The sequence below is a fragment of the Oryctolagus cuniculus genome, chromosome 1, assembly GCF_051225735.1.
Source record: "Oryctolagus cuniculus isolate XC-2025 breed Fujian yellow rabbit chromosome 1, ASM5122573v1, whole genome shotgun sequence".
Taxonomy (NCBI): Eukaryota; Metazoa; Chordata; class Mammalia; order Lagomorpha; family Leporidae; genus Oryctolagus; species Oryctolagus cuniculus.
In genome coordinates, this window is record NC_142867.1 from 98241163 (window position 1) to 98257425 (window position 16263).

Here is a 16263-nt window from a genome sequence, read left to right on the forward strand (position 1 = left end):
ATGGTAAAATTCACAAATGATGAGTTATTTTCCTGTTATAGTCAATTTAAAGTTTAAAGTGCTCTTGATCTACAAAGGACGCCTCCAGCAGGAATTAATAATGTAGATCTGGAACTCAGAGAATAGATTTAGCTGGGATTAAATATGGGAACCCACCACATATTTCTGATGCTAGCAGAGCCAAGAGAGTTAACAACACTACCCAGGGCAAGTGGCAGAGTAACAGTTGTAGAAGACTTTAGAAATAATTTCAGGAAACATCAGAGGCAGGAAGAGGAAAATAGTGTGCAAAGAGGAGAAGTAAAGCCCCGTAAGGCATGAAAATTATAAATAGAAAGAGTATTGTGCAAACCAAGGGAGGGCTGGGATGTGAAGAGATAATGCAGTGGTGCAGGCTATCAGGTGCCTGGGAGAGATGAGTTAAGTGAGAGCCCGGTGCCTAGGACCCGCTGTTGGAGAGAGCAGTTCTAGTGGAATGATTCTCACCATTCAGGAGCACAGGGAGGTAAGCAAACAAAGACAGCACACACGAATAAACACTCATTCTAAACTGACACAACCAGAGGAAGAAGACAGGGTGAAACCTCGGGAGGAATGCAGTGTGTTTTCAAAGACAGGAGAGACTGAGCCTATTTTATAAACTGAAATGTGGCTGCTAGGGAGGAGTCAGAGGCAAGAAACAAGAGCAATAGGAGGAGCCTTAAATACAACCCGGGAAAAGAGCAAGGCCTCTGGGTTCTGAAACTGGCGTTAAGAAAGGAAACAGCTGTGTTAGTGCACATTCTTTGGGAGATTAAACTTCTGTGAAGTAGAGTGAGTTTGTGCCTGGCGTTCCCCACGGTTTCTTTGTGCTAAACTGGACAGTGTCATTTGCCAAGAGTGAAAATATTAAATCTTGAAAGATACTGAGTGCTGAAAAAATTCTGTACCTCTCTCATCCTATCCTATTTCATTGTGGGAAGAATACCCAACTGTGTAAAATATAATTTATTTGGAAAAGATATAAATCTTATATATGAGATCAAAGCAGACTTCTGAGTATTTTGTGATTTATCTTCTTTATTGGTGTTACTGCCTTGTGCTAGTGTGCTAAGCATGTATTTTGCTTGCATTCAAGTCATTCAACAGTACAGAGTTTGAAAAAAAGCTACAGATATATAAAGCGGCTATACTCAGGAAGAAATACCAGAGGAAAGATCGTGTGTCAGTGCAGAGTGAATCTTATCCCCATTGTACTGTGAGCTTCCCTCAGATTGTTGTTGGCAGCCTCCTTACATGCAATCATGGGACAGGGCAGCGTGGGGCAGCAGAACCATTGGTCAGGGCTCATTTTGTGGGATCATCTCCTTGTGGTACAATTTGCATTACTGCAGAAGTCACCAAGGCCTTAGGCAGACCCTGAGAGGGGATGAAAATATGAGGGGCCTTCAAAAAGTTCATGGAAAATGGAATCAAAAGATGAGTTCATTTTGGCACAAAAAATGGAAATCCATGCAAGCAAGAGGTCTTCAGAAAGTTCATGAAATGTATATTCTGACGGAAACTGTATTTCAAAACATTTTACATCAAAATAAATTTATTTTTAATTCCATTTCCATAAATTTTTTGATATCTCTTTGTATACATAGCCTATATGGTAGATTTAATTAAAATTTTGTGTGTATTTTAAGCCCTGTTTCAGACATTTTACATGCATTAAATCATTCAGTATATATAACAACTCTATGAGATAAGCACTATAATTAATCTAATTTTAATAAAAGGATACTGAGTTATGAAAATCTTAAGTAATTTGCTCAAGGTCAAGGCTATTAAATGGCAGAGTGAGGATTTAAGCCTGGCAAACTCTCCCTCCTTGTGAAAGTGCGAAGCAAGTAGAAAAATGTGAACTAGTGTGAGAGGGTTAAAAATAAAGCCCATTTTCAGTGGCGAAGCACGCATGTAGAAGAAGTGAGCGGATATGGTGACCTTCTGTAGCAGCAACAAACTCAGCAATGGTTACCTTAATTCACAGGTGTGCTTTTAATGTCCATTTCTCCCTGTGAAATGTTAGTAAAATTATAATGCATGTTTAGTAACTTTAATTCCCGGCGACAACTTTCTGGTGCTCAACAGCCCTGAATGATTTTGGTTACTTGCTGTAGAGCAGTGCTTGAAGGTGTGGGTAAGGCACGTGCTCCACAGAGGATGAAAGTCACTTGCATTCTAGGAAGGCCCACATGCTTCCTATGGGACACTGCATTGGTTGACCCACTCAGGTGTCCATTTTTCTTTGGCTCAGGTTTGGCAGATTGGAAAGAGGAAAGGTTATACAGAAGAAAATAAAGTAAAGAAATGAAAATTTCCATAGATTATTTTTTATAGGAAAAGAAAATAAGTCCCAGGATAAAAGCAGTGTGAAATGTTCTCCCCTCTCTCCTTTTTGCCTCTCCATGAATGCCTGGTCCCATTTTGATTATACCGGATATCTTGAGTACAAAAATTAGGCAGTGCACCCTGTCCTTTCACAGACCTTGTGAAACATTTCTTTAGCAGCAAGACTTTGCCTGGTACTTTCCCTGTGTGGAATCACCTTCTCTCCTATTGTATTTCATGAAAGCTTAAATTGAAAATCACTGTAGTAGCAAGTTAAAATCTCATCTTCTCTTCAATTATTGTTTATAGCTGTTGTCTATATTTCCACTGAACTAGGGTCTTTTTTTTGCTTTTTACTTGTTAAACTTCGTTTTGGTGAAATATTAAGACTTTTTACTGTCATTTTTTTTTTTAAAGATTTATTTGAGAGAGAGAGTTACAGAGAGAGAGAGAGAGACAGAAAGGTCTTCCATCTGCTGGTTCACTCCCCAAATGGCCACAACGGCTGGAGTTGGGCCGATCCGAAGCCAGGAGCCGGGAGTTTCTTCCAGGTCTTTCATGTGGGTGCAGGGGCCCAAGGATTGCTTTCCCAGGCAATATGCAGAGAGCTGGGTTGGCAGTGGAGCAACTGGGCATGAACTGGTGCCCATATGAGATGCCGGCATTACAGGCAAAGGGCTTAGCCTATTACGCCACAGTGCTGACTCCACTGTCATGTAATTTTAAAATGTTATGTAAAAATATCTCTTAAAAAATAAAGGGACAAAGAAAGGAGATAGGAGAGAGGAAGGGAAAATCCTGTTGTTAGAATTGTATCTACAAATCACATTGAACCTTTCAAAAATGAATTAAAAAATCACATCTTTTCATGAGATTTTTCCAGTCAGAAAAAAATATTCCTACATCTCTGTATCGCACTAATGTTTCATTTATGTCATTTAACAAATTCTGCCTTTTGTGTTCGTTTGTGTAGGTTGAGCACTGGCCCTGAAGCAGAGTGGTAGTCAGGATTTTGCTTGCCCAGTGTGTTAGGACTGTCATTCCTGGTGGCCTGATGCTTCCTGTTTTTCCCTGTGCACATTCCTGCCACCAACAATTCATAGGGGAGATGAGTACTTAAGTCAGGTTGGTTGAAATTGTCACCATGATTATTTGTTAACTTTTCAAGGCAGAGCTTCTCTTGCCTGTGGAAGTTGCTAACCTGAACATACCTGAGTATGGAACTGTTGGCATGATATATTCGCCATGTTTGCAGAACGCTGATCTGAGAATCCAAAGAAGCAGAGACTGAGCACTGACAGCACTAAATGGCCCCTGGAATAAACCTTTTCTGGAATCAGTTACCTTTTTCTTCCTATTTACCTGAATCATATATTTTTCTTTACTTTTTATTGGAATAATTTGAGTTGGATTGTTTTTTCAGTTTTATCACAATTAATAGTTAATAAATCCCTACATGTATAAGTATTTTAAGATCAAAATTCCAATGTTATCGATCTCTTCCTGTTCTGTCTATAATTTGATATAAATAGCTGAAAGAGCGAATAACTAAAGGAAAAGCAGTATCTCAGAATTCCACTCTTACTTCTTCCAGTTGCATGCTTTAGGAAGGTCCAACCTCTCAGTTTCTACTTCTGCTAATTAAACTTACATTTGTGATTTCTCATCTTAGTGTTAATTTCACTAAGGCTCTAGTGACTTGCTTGCTCTCCTTTATGACCTGTTTCCTAAGTGACACTTTTTCTACTGAATATTAAAAAACAAACTGTTTAGTTGGTTCTGTACAAGGCCCAGGAGTAGAAAGGAAAGCATAGTCCAAACGGCTAGATGGTATAAGTCAGAGGCTCACATTCTATATACATTCCACATATATAATGCTTCTCTCATTCAATTTTTTTTTAGTTTTTCTGATTCTGTAAATCTTTATAGCGTTTTTCTACTTCTTGATTCTTTATTATAGATTTATGGGTTATATTCACACATCATAAAATTCACCCATTTTAAGTATACAGTTAATGGTTTTTAGTAGATTCAGTGTTGTAAACCATTACTACCATTTATATTTAGAACATATTCATGACCCTGAAAAGAAACTCTGTACATATTAGCATTTATTTCCCATCCCTCCATGTCCCCAGTCCCTGGGACCTACCGAGTTATTTTTTTCTTTGGATTTGCCAGTGGCAGACATGTCACATACCTGGGATCATACAATATGTGATATTTTAATCTTGATTTCTTTCACTTATTATAAATGTTTAAGATTCATTTGTGTGTAGTACTTGTGTATCAGTCTTTTAATTGCCTAATCAAATTCCATTATATGGATACACTTCTTTCTGTTTACCCATTCGTCAGTAAATGGACGTTTACGTTGTTTGTATTTTGCTATTATGCATAATGCTTCCGTGAAAACTAATGTGTGTTGCTGTGTGGTTATGCTTTTTCATTTCTGTTCAGTATTATAGAATAGAATTCCTGGATCACATGGAAATTGTATTTCACTTTTTGAAGAACTCCAGACTTTTTTCCAAAGTGGCTACAATAGTTCCCATTATTACTAACAAAGTATGAGGGCTCCCATTTTTCTACATCCTTACCAATTATCTCCCTTTTGTATTTGGGCCATTTAAATGTATGTGAAGCAGTATCATGTTTTGATTCTGATACACATTTCCTTAATAAATAATGATGTTGGACATGTTTTCATTTATGTATTGGGCATTTGTATATCCTCTTGGGACAGAAATGTGTTCAAAGTTTTTATTCATTTATTTGTTGGGTTATTTGTCTTTTATGGTTGAGTTTAAAGTGTTTTTGGCGTATTTGGGATATAGGTCCCTTGGCAGATATAAGATTTTCAAATATTCTCTCCCTTTCTGTGGATTGATGCTTCATTTTCTTAATGATGTCCTTTGATGTACAAGTTTCTAATTTTAATGAAGTCAAATTTATGTATACTTTTTAAAAAGATTTTATTTATTTATCTGAGAAGTAGAGCTACAGATAGAAAGAGGGAGAGACAGAGAGAGATCTTCCATCAGCTGGTCCACTCCCCAGATGGCTGCAATGGCTGGAGTTGGGCAGATCCAAAGCCAGAAGCCAGGAGCTTCTTCTGGATCTCCCACATGGGTGCAGGGGCTCAAGCACTTTGGCCATCTTCTGCTGCTTTCCCAGGTCATAGCAGAGAGCTGGATTGGAAGTGGAGAGCAGCCAAGACAAAACCAGCACACATATGGGATGCCAGCATTGCAGATGGAAGCTTAGCCTACTACAATACAGTGCAGGTCCCTATGTATACTTTCGTCTCTTGTGCTTTTGGTGTGATTTCTAACTAAAGGCTATGAAGTTTTATTTTTGTCTTTTCTTCCAAGAGTTGTTTGGTTTGAGTACAGTTAGATTTTTAGTCCAGTTTTATTCACTTATTTTTTTACATTTAGTGGGACATTGGGGTCAAAGTTTGTTATTTTCCATGAGAATATTCAGTTGTTCCAGAACCATTTATTGAAAGGCCAATTTCTCACTGAATTTCTTTGGAACCATTGTCAGAAATGATTTCACATTAAATAGGAGTATTTACTTTTGAACTCTCAAACTATCCCATCAGTCTATATGTCTAGGCTCATGCCAGTACCACACTTTCTTGATAACTGGTAAGTTTTGAAATTGGAAAGTACGAGTCCTCCAATTTTGATCTTTCTTTCAAGCTTGTTTTATCTGGGTCACTTGCCTTTTTCGTATGAACTTTAGAAACTTTAGGATTAGCTTGCCAATTTCTGTAAAAATATCCATCTGAACTTTTGATAGGTATTGCACTGAATCTGTGGATTAATTTGGGAAGTATTGGAACTATAACAATGTAAAGTCTTCCGATTCATGAGCATGTGGTATTTTTCCGCGTATTTAGGTCTTTAATTTCTTTCAGCAATGTTCATAATTTTCAGTTTACAAGTCTTGCATATCTTTTGCTAATTTTTTAAAAATATATTTATTTTCATTTTATTTGAAAGGCAAAGAGACAGAGATAAATTTAGACAGAGATGCCTTCCATCCACAAGTACACACCCCAAATGCCCACCACAGTCTAGAATGCACCAGGTCAAGGCTGGGAACCTAGAATTCAATTTGAGCTTCTCATTTTAGTGGCAGAGACCCAAACACTTGTGCCATTGTCGGCTGCCTTGCAGAGTGTATGTTATCAGGAAGCTGGAATCAGGAGCAAAGCTAGAACTTGAACCCAGACACTCTGAGTAGATAGCTTACTTTATTCCTGGTCATAGTGGCAAAATGTTCAGACTCTCTGTTATGTAGGATGCTAGGTGTGGATTTTCATAGATGTTATTTATCAGGTTGAGGAAGTTCTCTTATATTCCCTATAGTCCCAGTTTGCTCAGTTTTTTTTTTTTTTTTAAATCATGAAACTGTATTGAATTTTATCAAAGGCTTTCTCTGTATATAGTCGAACCCACGATTTCTGTCCTTTGTTCTAGTAGTATATCAAACACATTGCATTGGTTGATTTTCATGATTTCTTCTGAAAAATCACACTTGATTAAGGTATATAATTCTTTTTATACATTGCTGGATTTGGTGGATGACTTTTTGTAGAAGTTTTATCACATATATTCATGGGTAGCTTAGTTTTTTTGTGAAATTTTTCTCTGATTTTTGATATAATTGAAATATTTGCTTTAAAATGAGTTGGGAAGTATTATTTCTTCTTTTTGTGGAATAGTTTCTGAGGCATTGGTACTAATCCTGTTTTAGATGTTTGGTTGAATTTACTAGGAAAACCATTTGTAATGCACTTTTCAAGGTTGGAAAGATTTGAATTACTAATTTAGTGTCTTCATATGTAAATCGATTCAGATTTTCTATTTCATCTTCAGTCAATTTAAATACCTTGTGAATTTCTAGGAATCTGTCTACTTGATCTAACTTTTCTCATTAATTTACATAGGACTGTTCACAAAATTCCCATAAAATCCTTTTTATAAAATCCTTTTTAGTTCTTAGGTCAGTAGCAGTGCCCTCTCTTCTTTCCTGATTTTAATAACATGTCTTCTCTTAAGTCTTTTCTGTTTTTCTTAATCTGTCTAGTAATGTGTCCATGCTATTGATTGCTTTTAAAAACTAATTTTGCAACAAGATGGTCACAACTGGAAACTATTATACTTAGTGAAATAAGTCAATTCCAAAAAGGCAAATATCATATGTTTTCCCTGATCTGATGCAACTAATAGAATGCCTTAAATGCAAATAGACATTTTGAGAATGGATGATACTTTATAGCCCTTGTCTTTTCCATTGAGTAACAATCTTTTGTTAGTTTTGTTTTGTTTTCTTCTTCTTCACACTATTTGCTGAACTCCTTCACTTACAGTAGTGTTGATTATATGATCATTAAGTAAACTGATCATTGTAAAAATTAAGAATGGGGAACTGAGAGGGAGGGGAGGAAAGGGTTGGAATGTGGGCAGGAGGGAGAAGTCCCACTATTTTCCTAAATCTGTATATGTGAAATGTATGAAACTTGTATAACTTAAGTAAAATGTTTAAAAAGCTAAATTTTTGTTTTTATTGATCCACTCTATTGTTTTTCTAATTTTCTATTTATTTTCACTTTAGTAATTACTATCTCCTTCTTACTAGTTGCTTTGAAATCATTATTTTTTTGACTTCTTAAAGTGAAAAGTTAGGTTATTTATCTGAAATCCATTTTTAAGGATTTATTTATTTTATTTGAAAGACAGAGTTATAGGAAGAGTGGAATGCAGATGTTTTAAGCAGCATTTTCACCTGCTACACCAAATGCCTCTCCCTAGTTACTTCATTAGTAGACGCCCTAGGGTTTAGAATTAGCCTCTTAAAAGCATCTAGTTCAGAATATTGCTAACTTGGTTTCAATAATATATTAAAAATTTTGTCCTAATATGACTCCATTCCTTCACCTCTGCTTCACACTGTTATAATACAAGTTACATTTGTGTGTTGGTTATAAAACAGTCAACACAAATTTGTAATCTTCGCATACATGATAAGTATTACTGGTGCTCTTACATCTTCCTGTGGATTCAAGTGACCATCTAGTGTCACTTTATTTTATTCTGAAAGTTTCCTTTTAATGTTCTTTTGTGCAGCAGGTATGCTAATCAATGAATTCTCTCAGCTTTTATTTATACAGAAAAGTATAAATTTTCCTCCACTTCTGTAGGAGAGTTTATATAGAATTTTTGGATGGTCTTTTTCTTTTAACACTTTGAAACTATCATTACATTGCCATTTTGGATTCCTTGGTTTCCGATGAGAAGTTAGCTATCAATTTTATTAAAGCTCCATTGTATCTAGTACATTTTTCTATTCCCATTTCAACTCTTGTACCAGATTCCAGCTTCCTGCTAGTACAGACTCTGGGAGGTAATGGTGATGGCTCAAGTAATTGGATTCCTTTACACCCACATGGGGTTGAATTCTCGGCTTCTGTATTTGACCTGATCCAGTCCCAGCACTTGTGGGCATTTGGGGCATTTGGGAAGTGAACCAGTGCCTAGGAAAGTGCTTGCTCTCTCTCTATATGTATATGTATATGTATATGTATATGTATATGTATATGTACACACACATATATGAATATGTATATATATAAGCACACACGTTATTTATTTATATTTATGTGTGTCTGTCTCTCAAATAAATCATGTCTCTCCATCTCAAATGAATTGTTTTTAAAAAGTCTCCCATATACTACATCTGTGCTTATGGCTTCCTCAGGACATGTATTGTTGGCTGCTTTTTCCTTCTGTATTTAGCATACTTTAATATTTGTTTACCTGCTTCATCATTTTTGGTTGAAAACAAATTATATTCCTTCCTCACCAAGATTTATTGTGTCGCTGTTTTATTTTTGTTACTGCTTATGTGTTTAGTGACTTTTCTGAACTAATTTTCTAGTTTCTTTCTTGCAATGGGTAGCTACTTCGTACTTTGTTAAATTTTCAACCAATTTTTTTTTTGGCATTATTTTTAAGCCTGAACTCCCAAGGACAAGCCTTTGGTGAATATAATTTAGCTATCAGAAATTTCTTAAATGCTCTTCCTTTATGTCTTCTACTTTTTGTCAAGGATATCAGTTTACAAAACAACCTGAGTTTTGGTTCCTGATTGACCAATGCTTCAAAGTCAGAGATGAGAAATAAGACTTTTGCTTTCTCAGGTCTTTGCCAGGTATGCTCAATCTTTTATATTCCCTAGAGTATGTAAGAGCTTTCAAAATTCTCTACTTTCCTACTCCCCTGCTGAGTTGAGTTCTGGGTCATATCAGATAGTCAGCATACCTTGAGAATATCTGATTTCTAGGGATCTGCATGTCTTAAAAAAGTTTGACTGTGTTTTAGATATGTGTTTCACATCATCTTTCAACCATCAGATCTCTGTTGTCTGCAATCCATTGGCTTTTAGTTCCTGAGCGCCTGAACGAGGGAGAGAAGGGCAGAAAGTCTAAAGTTAAAAAGTTATAGTCTGTTTTGTCCTACTGAGGTTTACCCCTCTTGGGTACGTGATTCTTAGTTCATTTTTGTGGCTTTGATTAATTGCCTGCATTCTGAAAATTTTTTGTTTGCTCCATACTTTGATTGTTTTAGAGGGAGAGTGAGTTCACATAGGTTACATTGCCATTCTAGAAGCAAATTGTCACTTCTTTTTTCATACATTTATATGTAATATATTTTTCCAATGCACTACTAATATTTCCAAGATCATATCCAAATATTATAATCCTTTGTATTTTCCTCAAATTGTAGTGCCTATAGTAGGTATTTGACAAATAATAAAACATGACTACTTTATATAATGATGCATCTCTTTTGGGCAGCAAAAATCATGCCTAATGAGAGCCACTGACATATATTATTCCATTTAAACTATCAAAATTTTTCTGTGAAAGTGGTATTATCATTATCTACATGTTTATAGTGACTTTTGGAAAAGGCTGAATTTATACCCAGAACCTCCTGACTCTGAGACCAATCTTAGATACAGCTTATAAATCAATCAGAAGCAGGATTTGGGGGCTGGTGCTGTGGCATAGTCAGTTAAGCCTCTGCCTGTGGTGTCAGCATCACATATGGGTGCCAGTTGGTGTCACAGCTATTCCTCATCCACTAAATTTCTCTGCTAATGGCCCAGGAAAGCAGTGGAAGATGGCACAAGTGCTTGGCCCCTACACCTGCCTGAGATACCTGCAAGAAGCTCCTGGCTCCTGGCTTCGGATTAGATTGGCTCAGCTCTGGCCATTGCAGCCATTTGGGGAGTGAGCCAGTGGATGGAAGATCTCTCTCTCTGTCTCTCCTTCACTCTTTCTGTAACTCTGCCTCCCAAATAAATAAATAAATAGTTTTTTAAAAATAGAGGAAGAATTTTTCCCTAAATTATGACTTACACAAGGTTTTTCCAATATTCTGAGACATTCCATTTTATTTGTTCTACAATTTTGGCAATAGCTCTAGTGAAAAAAAATATTGCACATTTTGAATGAGGTGTTAGAGTCTCATTTAATTGAGCAATCAGTTACAAATGCTAGGTTAACTTGGCCTCTTTTTCCATGATAATAACCATGACTCAGTATGGCTGAATTTGTGGGATGTAGCGTTATATGTGAATGCTGCTTCTTTTTTATTTATTTGCATGCTTTTCATAAATACAACTGGCACTTGGTGCCAGTTAGTTACATTATTCTTTGGTCATTTCCTCTTACTTATTCTCCTAGCAGAGGCTGACTTTGAGTTGTGTAGGCTGGCCCACATCCTATTTGTCTCGTCAATAGAATGCAGTGGGTAGTGGGAAGTTCCCTAAGCAGGCTTTCTCAAATCCTGTTGCCAAGGCAAAAATGCCATGATTCCCCACACTCTCCACTTAGATAGCAGCAGGCCAGCACCCATGGACACTCCACATAACTGCCTGTGTCTTACTACCTTAAAAGAGAATTAGAAAAATTGTGCTTGAGTTGGTATTCATCAGAATTAAGATTATAGAATTGTATCTACAAAGCACATTGAATCGGTTAAAAACAAATTGAAATTAAAATAAGAAAATAAAAAAAATTATACTTACACGATACACCTTTGATGCTATTTTCCATATAACTTCAATCAACAAAATATGTGCGGGTGCAGGGCCCAAGCACTTGGGCCATCCTCCACTGCCTTCCCAGGCCACAGCAGAGCTGGACTGGAAGAGGAGCAATGGGGCCAGAATCTGGCGCCCCAACTGGGACTAGAACCCAGAGTACTGGCGCCGCAGGTGGAGGATTAGCCTAGTGAACTGCAGCGCTGGCCTGAAATTAACTTCTAAATACAATGACTTTGAACAGCCCTTGTCATTACTATTGAGGAACATTTTTTTTCTTTTTTTCTCTTTTTCTTTCACATACAAAGTGTTGAACTCTTTACCAAGAATAGAATCAATCTTCTGTATATAAAATTAATTGAAAATATATCTTAGTAAACAGTAATACTGGGAACAAGAGAGGGAAGATGAAGAGGAGTGGGAGTGTGGGTGGGAAGGCGGGTACAGTGGGAAGAATTACTATGTTCCTAATGTTGTATTTATGAAAAGCATGCAAATAAATAAAAGAAGCAGCACTCACATATAATGTGGGTGTTCCATGTGGTGACTTAACCCTCTGTGCCACAACCCTGCCCCCAACTCTTTTCCTGTTCAGAATGTTTCAATGAAGTAATTAAAGGGATTTGGGGTCCCATGGCAAGTTTTTAAACTATACCCTTACAAGTAAGTCTGTAGGAATGTATGCAGCACTATACTGCTTTACAGTTACAAATTTCATACATTACACAATTACAACTTTAGGATCATGGTGATTTTTCCTACCGTGCCCATTCTCCCACCCATACTCTCACCCCCCCCTTTCCTCTTCCCTTTCTTATTCTCACTCTTTTTTTTGTAGTAAGATCTATTTTCAATTGACTATATACACATATGATTGATTCTATTTGAAGTAAACAGTTCAACAAATAGCATGAAAAGAAAAACTGTCAACCGTCAAGACAAGTACTGCTCAAGTCATTGGCTTTCAAAGTGTCAACTTTATTCTTACAGCTTGCCTTTTAGGTGCTCTGTTAGTTATCAAAGGTCAGGAAGAATATATAGTATTTTTACCTGGCTTATTTCACTAAGTATGATGTTTTCCAGATTCATCCATTTTGTTGTAAATAACTAGATTTCTTTTTTTTTTTTTTTTTGACAGGCAGAGTGGACAGTGAGAGAGAGAGACAGAGAGAAAGGTCTTCCTTTGCCGTTGGTTCACCCTCCAATGGCCGCTGCAGCCTGCGCGCTGCAGCCAGCGCACCGCGCTGATCCGATGGCAGGAGCCAGGTACTTATCCTGGTCTCCCATGGGGTGCAGGGCCCAAGGACTTGGGCCATCCTCCACTGCACTCCCTGGCCACAGCAGAGAGCTGGCCTGGAAGAGGGGTACCGGGACAGAATCTGGCGCCCCAACCGGGACTAGAACCCGGTGTGCCGGCGCTGCAAGGTGGAGGATTAGCCTGTTGAGCCGCGGCACCGGCTTTAGATTTCATTTTTTTAACTGCTTTGTAGTATTCCATGGTGTGCATATCCCATAATTTCTTTATCCAGTCATCAGTTGATGGGCATTTGGGTTGATTCCATGTCTTAGCTATTGTGAATTGAGCTGCAATAAACATGGGGGTACAAATAACTTATATTTGCTGATTTCATTTCCATTGGATAAATTCCCAGGAGTGGGATGGCTGGGTCATATTGTAGGTCTATATTCATATTTCTGAGATATCTTCATACTGTCTTCCATAGTGGCTTTACCAGATTATATTCCCACCCACATTGGATTAGGGTACCTTTATTTCCATTCCCTCACCAGCAATTTTTGTTTGTTGATTTCTATCTGAAAGCCATTCTAACTGAGGTGTTTGAGACCTCATTGTGGTTTGATTTGCATTCCCCTGATGGCTAGTGATCCTGAGCCTTTTTTCATGTGTCTGTTGGCCATTTGGATTTTCTCTTTTGAAAAATGCCCATGTAAGTCTTTTGCCCATATTTTAACTTGATTGTTTGTTTTGAATTTGTTGAGATTTTTTTATCTCTTTATATATTCTGGTTATTAATTCTCTATCAGTTGTATAATTTGAAAATATTTTCTCCATTCTGTTGGTTGCCTTTTCATTTTGCTGATTATTTTTTGCCATATAGAAGCTTCTCAATTTGATATAATCTCATTTGTCAATTTTGGCTTTGATTGCCTGTGCCTCTGGTGTCTTTTCCAAGAACTCTTTGTTTATTCGGATGTTGTGTAGGGTTTTCCTAATGTTCTCTAATAATTTGATGGTATTGGGTTGTAGATTTAGGTCTTTAGTCCATTTTCAGTGGATTTTAGTGAAAGGTGTAAGATAGGGGTCTTGCTTCATGCTTTGGTATGAAACGATGCAGTTTTCCCAGCACCACTTGTTGAAGAGAATTGTCCTTGTTCCAGGGATTGATTTTAGATCCTTTGTCAAAGATAAGTTTGTTATAGATGGGACGGTTGATTTCTGGCATTTCTATTCTGTTCCATTGGCCTATCCATCTGTTTTTGTACCAGTAACAAGCTGTATTATTTATAACTGTGCTATTGTATTTGTTGAAATCTGGTATTGTGATGCCTCCAGCTTTGTTTTTGTTGTTTAAAATGTGTTAGCTATTTGGGGTCTCCTGTGTTTCCATATGAATTTCTATATCTGAGAAGAATGTCTTTGGTATTTTGATTGGTATCACATTGAATCTGTAAATTGATTTTAGTAGTATGGACATTTTGATGATATTGATACTTCCAATCCATGAACATGGGAGATTTTTCCATTTTTTATATCTTCTTCTGTTTCTTTCTTTAATGTTTTGTAGTTTTTATTGTAGCAATCTTTGACATCCTTGGTTAAATTTATTCCAAGGTATATGATTTTTTTGTAGCTACTGTGAATGGGATTGATTAGAAGTTCTTCCTCATCCATGGCATTGTCTGTATATATAAATGCTGTTGATTTTTGTGTTGATTTTGTATCCTGCCACTTTACCAAACTCTTTTATGAGTTCCAATAGTCTCTTGGTGGAGTCTTGATTACCCTGTATATAGAATCATATCATCTGCAAATAAGGAGAGTTTTACTTCCTCTTTCCTGATTTGAATCCCTTTGATTTCTTTTTCTTGCCTAATGGCTCCTGCTAAAACTTCCAGGACTATATTGAATAGCAATGGTAAGAGTGGGCATCTTTGTCTGGTTCTGGATCTCAGTGGGAATACTTCCAACTTTTCCCCATTCAATAGGATGCTGGCTGTAGTTTTGTCATAGACTGCCATGATTTTGCTGAGAAATGTTCCTTCTATTCCCAATTTTCTTAGAGTTTTCATCAGAGAAAAGTGTTGTATTTTATCAAATGCTTTCTCTGCATGTATTGAAATAATCATATGGTTTTTGTTCTTCAATCTGTTAATGGGATGTATCATATTGATTTGCAAATGTTGAACCATCCCTGCATACCAGGGATAAGTCCCACTTGATCCAGGTGAATGATCTTCCTGATGTATTGTTGGATGCGATTGGCTAGTATTTTGTTAAGGACTTTCGCATCTACGTTCATCAGGGATATTGATTATGGTTCTCTTTCTCTGTTGTGTCTTTGTTGGGTTTAGGAATTAAAGTGATTCTGGTTTCATAAAAAGAATTTGAGAAGATTCCCTCCCTTTCAATTGTGTTGAATAGCTTGAGAAGAATTGGAGTTAGTTCTTCTTTAAATATCTGGTAGAATTCATTGGAGACTACTTCTGGTCCTGGACTTTTTTTTTTTTTATTGAGAGGGTCTTTATAATGATGCAATTTCTGTCTCATTATTGGTCTGTTTAGGTTTTCTATGTCTTCATGGCTCATTTTGGGTAGGCCATATGTGTCCAGGAATCTATCCATTTCTTCTAGATTTCCCATTTTGTTGTTATATAGCTCTTTGTAGTAATTTCTGATGATTCTTTTTATTTCTGTAGTATCTGCTGTTACATTTCCTTTTTCATCTATAATTTTATTAATTTGGGTCTTCTCCCTCCTTTTTTGTTATTTGGGCCAATGGTGTATCAATTTTGTTTATTTTTTCAAATGAACAGCTCTTCTTTTTGTTGATGTTTAGGATTGAATTATTGCTTTTGATTTCGTTTATTCTCTAATTTTAATTCTTTTCTACTACCAGTTTTGGGTTTGATTTGCTGTTGTTTTTTCTAGGTTCTTGTGATGCATTGATGTGTTTATTTTGTGTCTTTCAATTTCTTGATGTAGGCATCTATTGCTAAAAACTTCCCTCTTAAGACAGCTTTTTCTGTATCCTAGAAGTTTCACAGGTTGAATTGTCATCTTCATTCATTTCCACAAATGTTCAATTTCCCTTTTGATTTCTTCTGTGACCCACTCTTCATTCACAAGCATTTTGTTCAGTCTTCATGTGTTTGTACATGTTCCAGAAATTCTTGAGTTGTTACTTTCCAAGTTCATTCCAATTTGTGTGCTGGGTATGGCCAGGGGTCTCTGGTCAGTGTTCCAGTGTTGGACTAATATCCAGGGTGACACTCAAGTTGGGCATGTTGGATCTCTTCTTGTAGCAGAAGGGAGGGTATTATCACCTCTATTTTCATAGTCACACCCCTCACCTCCTTTCTTCTAAGGTGATCAATGCAAACAGTGGGTGCAATACACATCTGTGCTGCCACATGAACTTCAGTCCTCAGTGTGAGCATGTATCCTGCTGCAATGACCCACCCCAGGCAGTCAGGGAGCTCTGAGAGTGTGGAACCTCACACAGTGATTGCCCAGAGGCCCAGTTACATCTTGTGTCCTCTTGT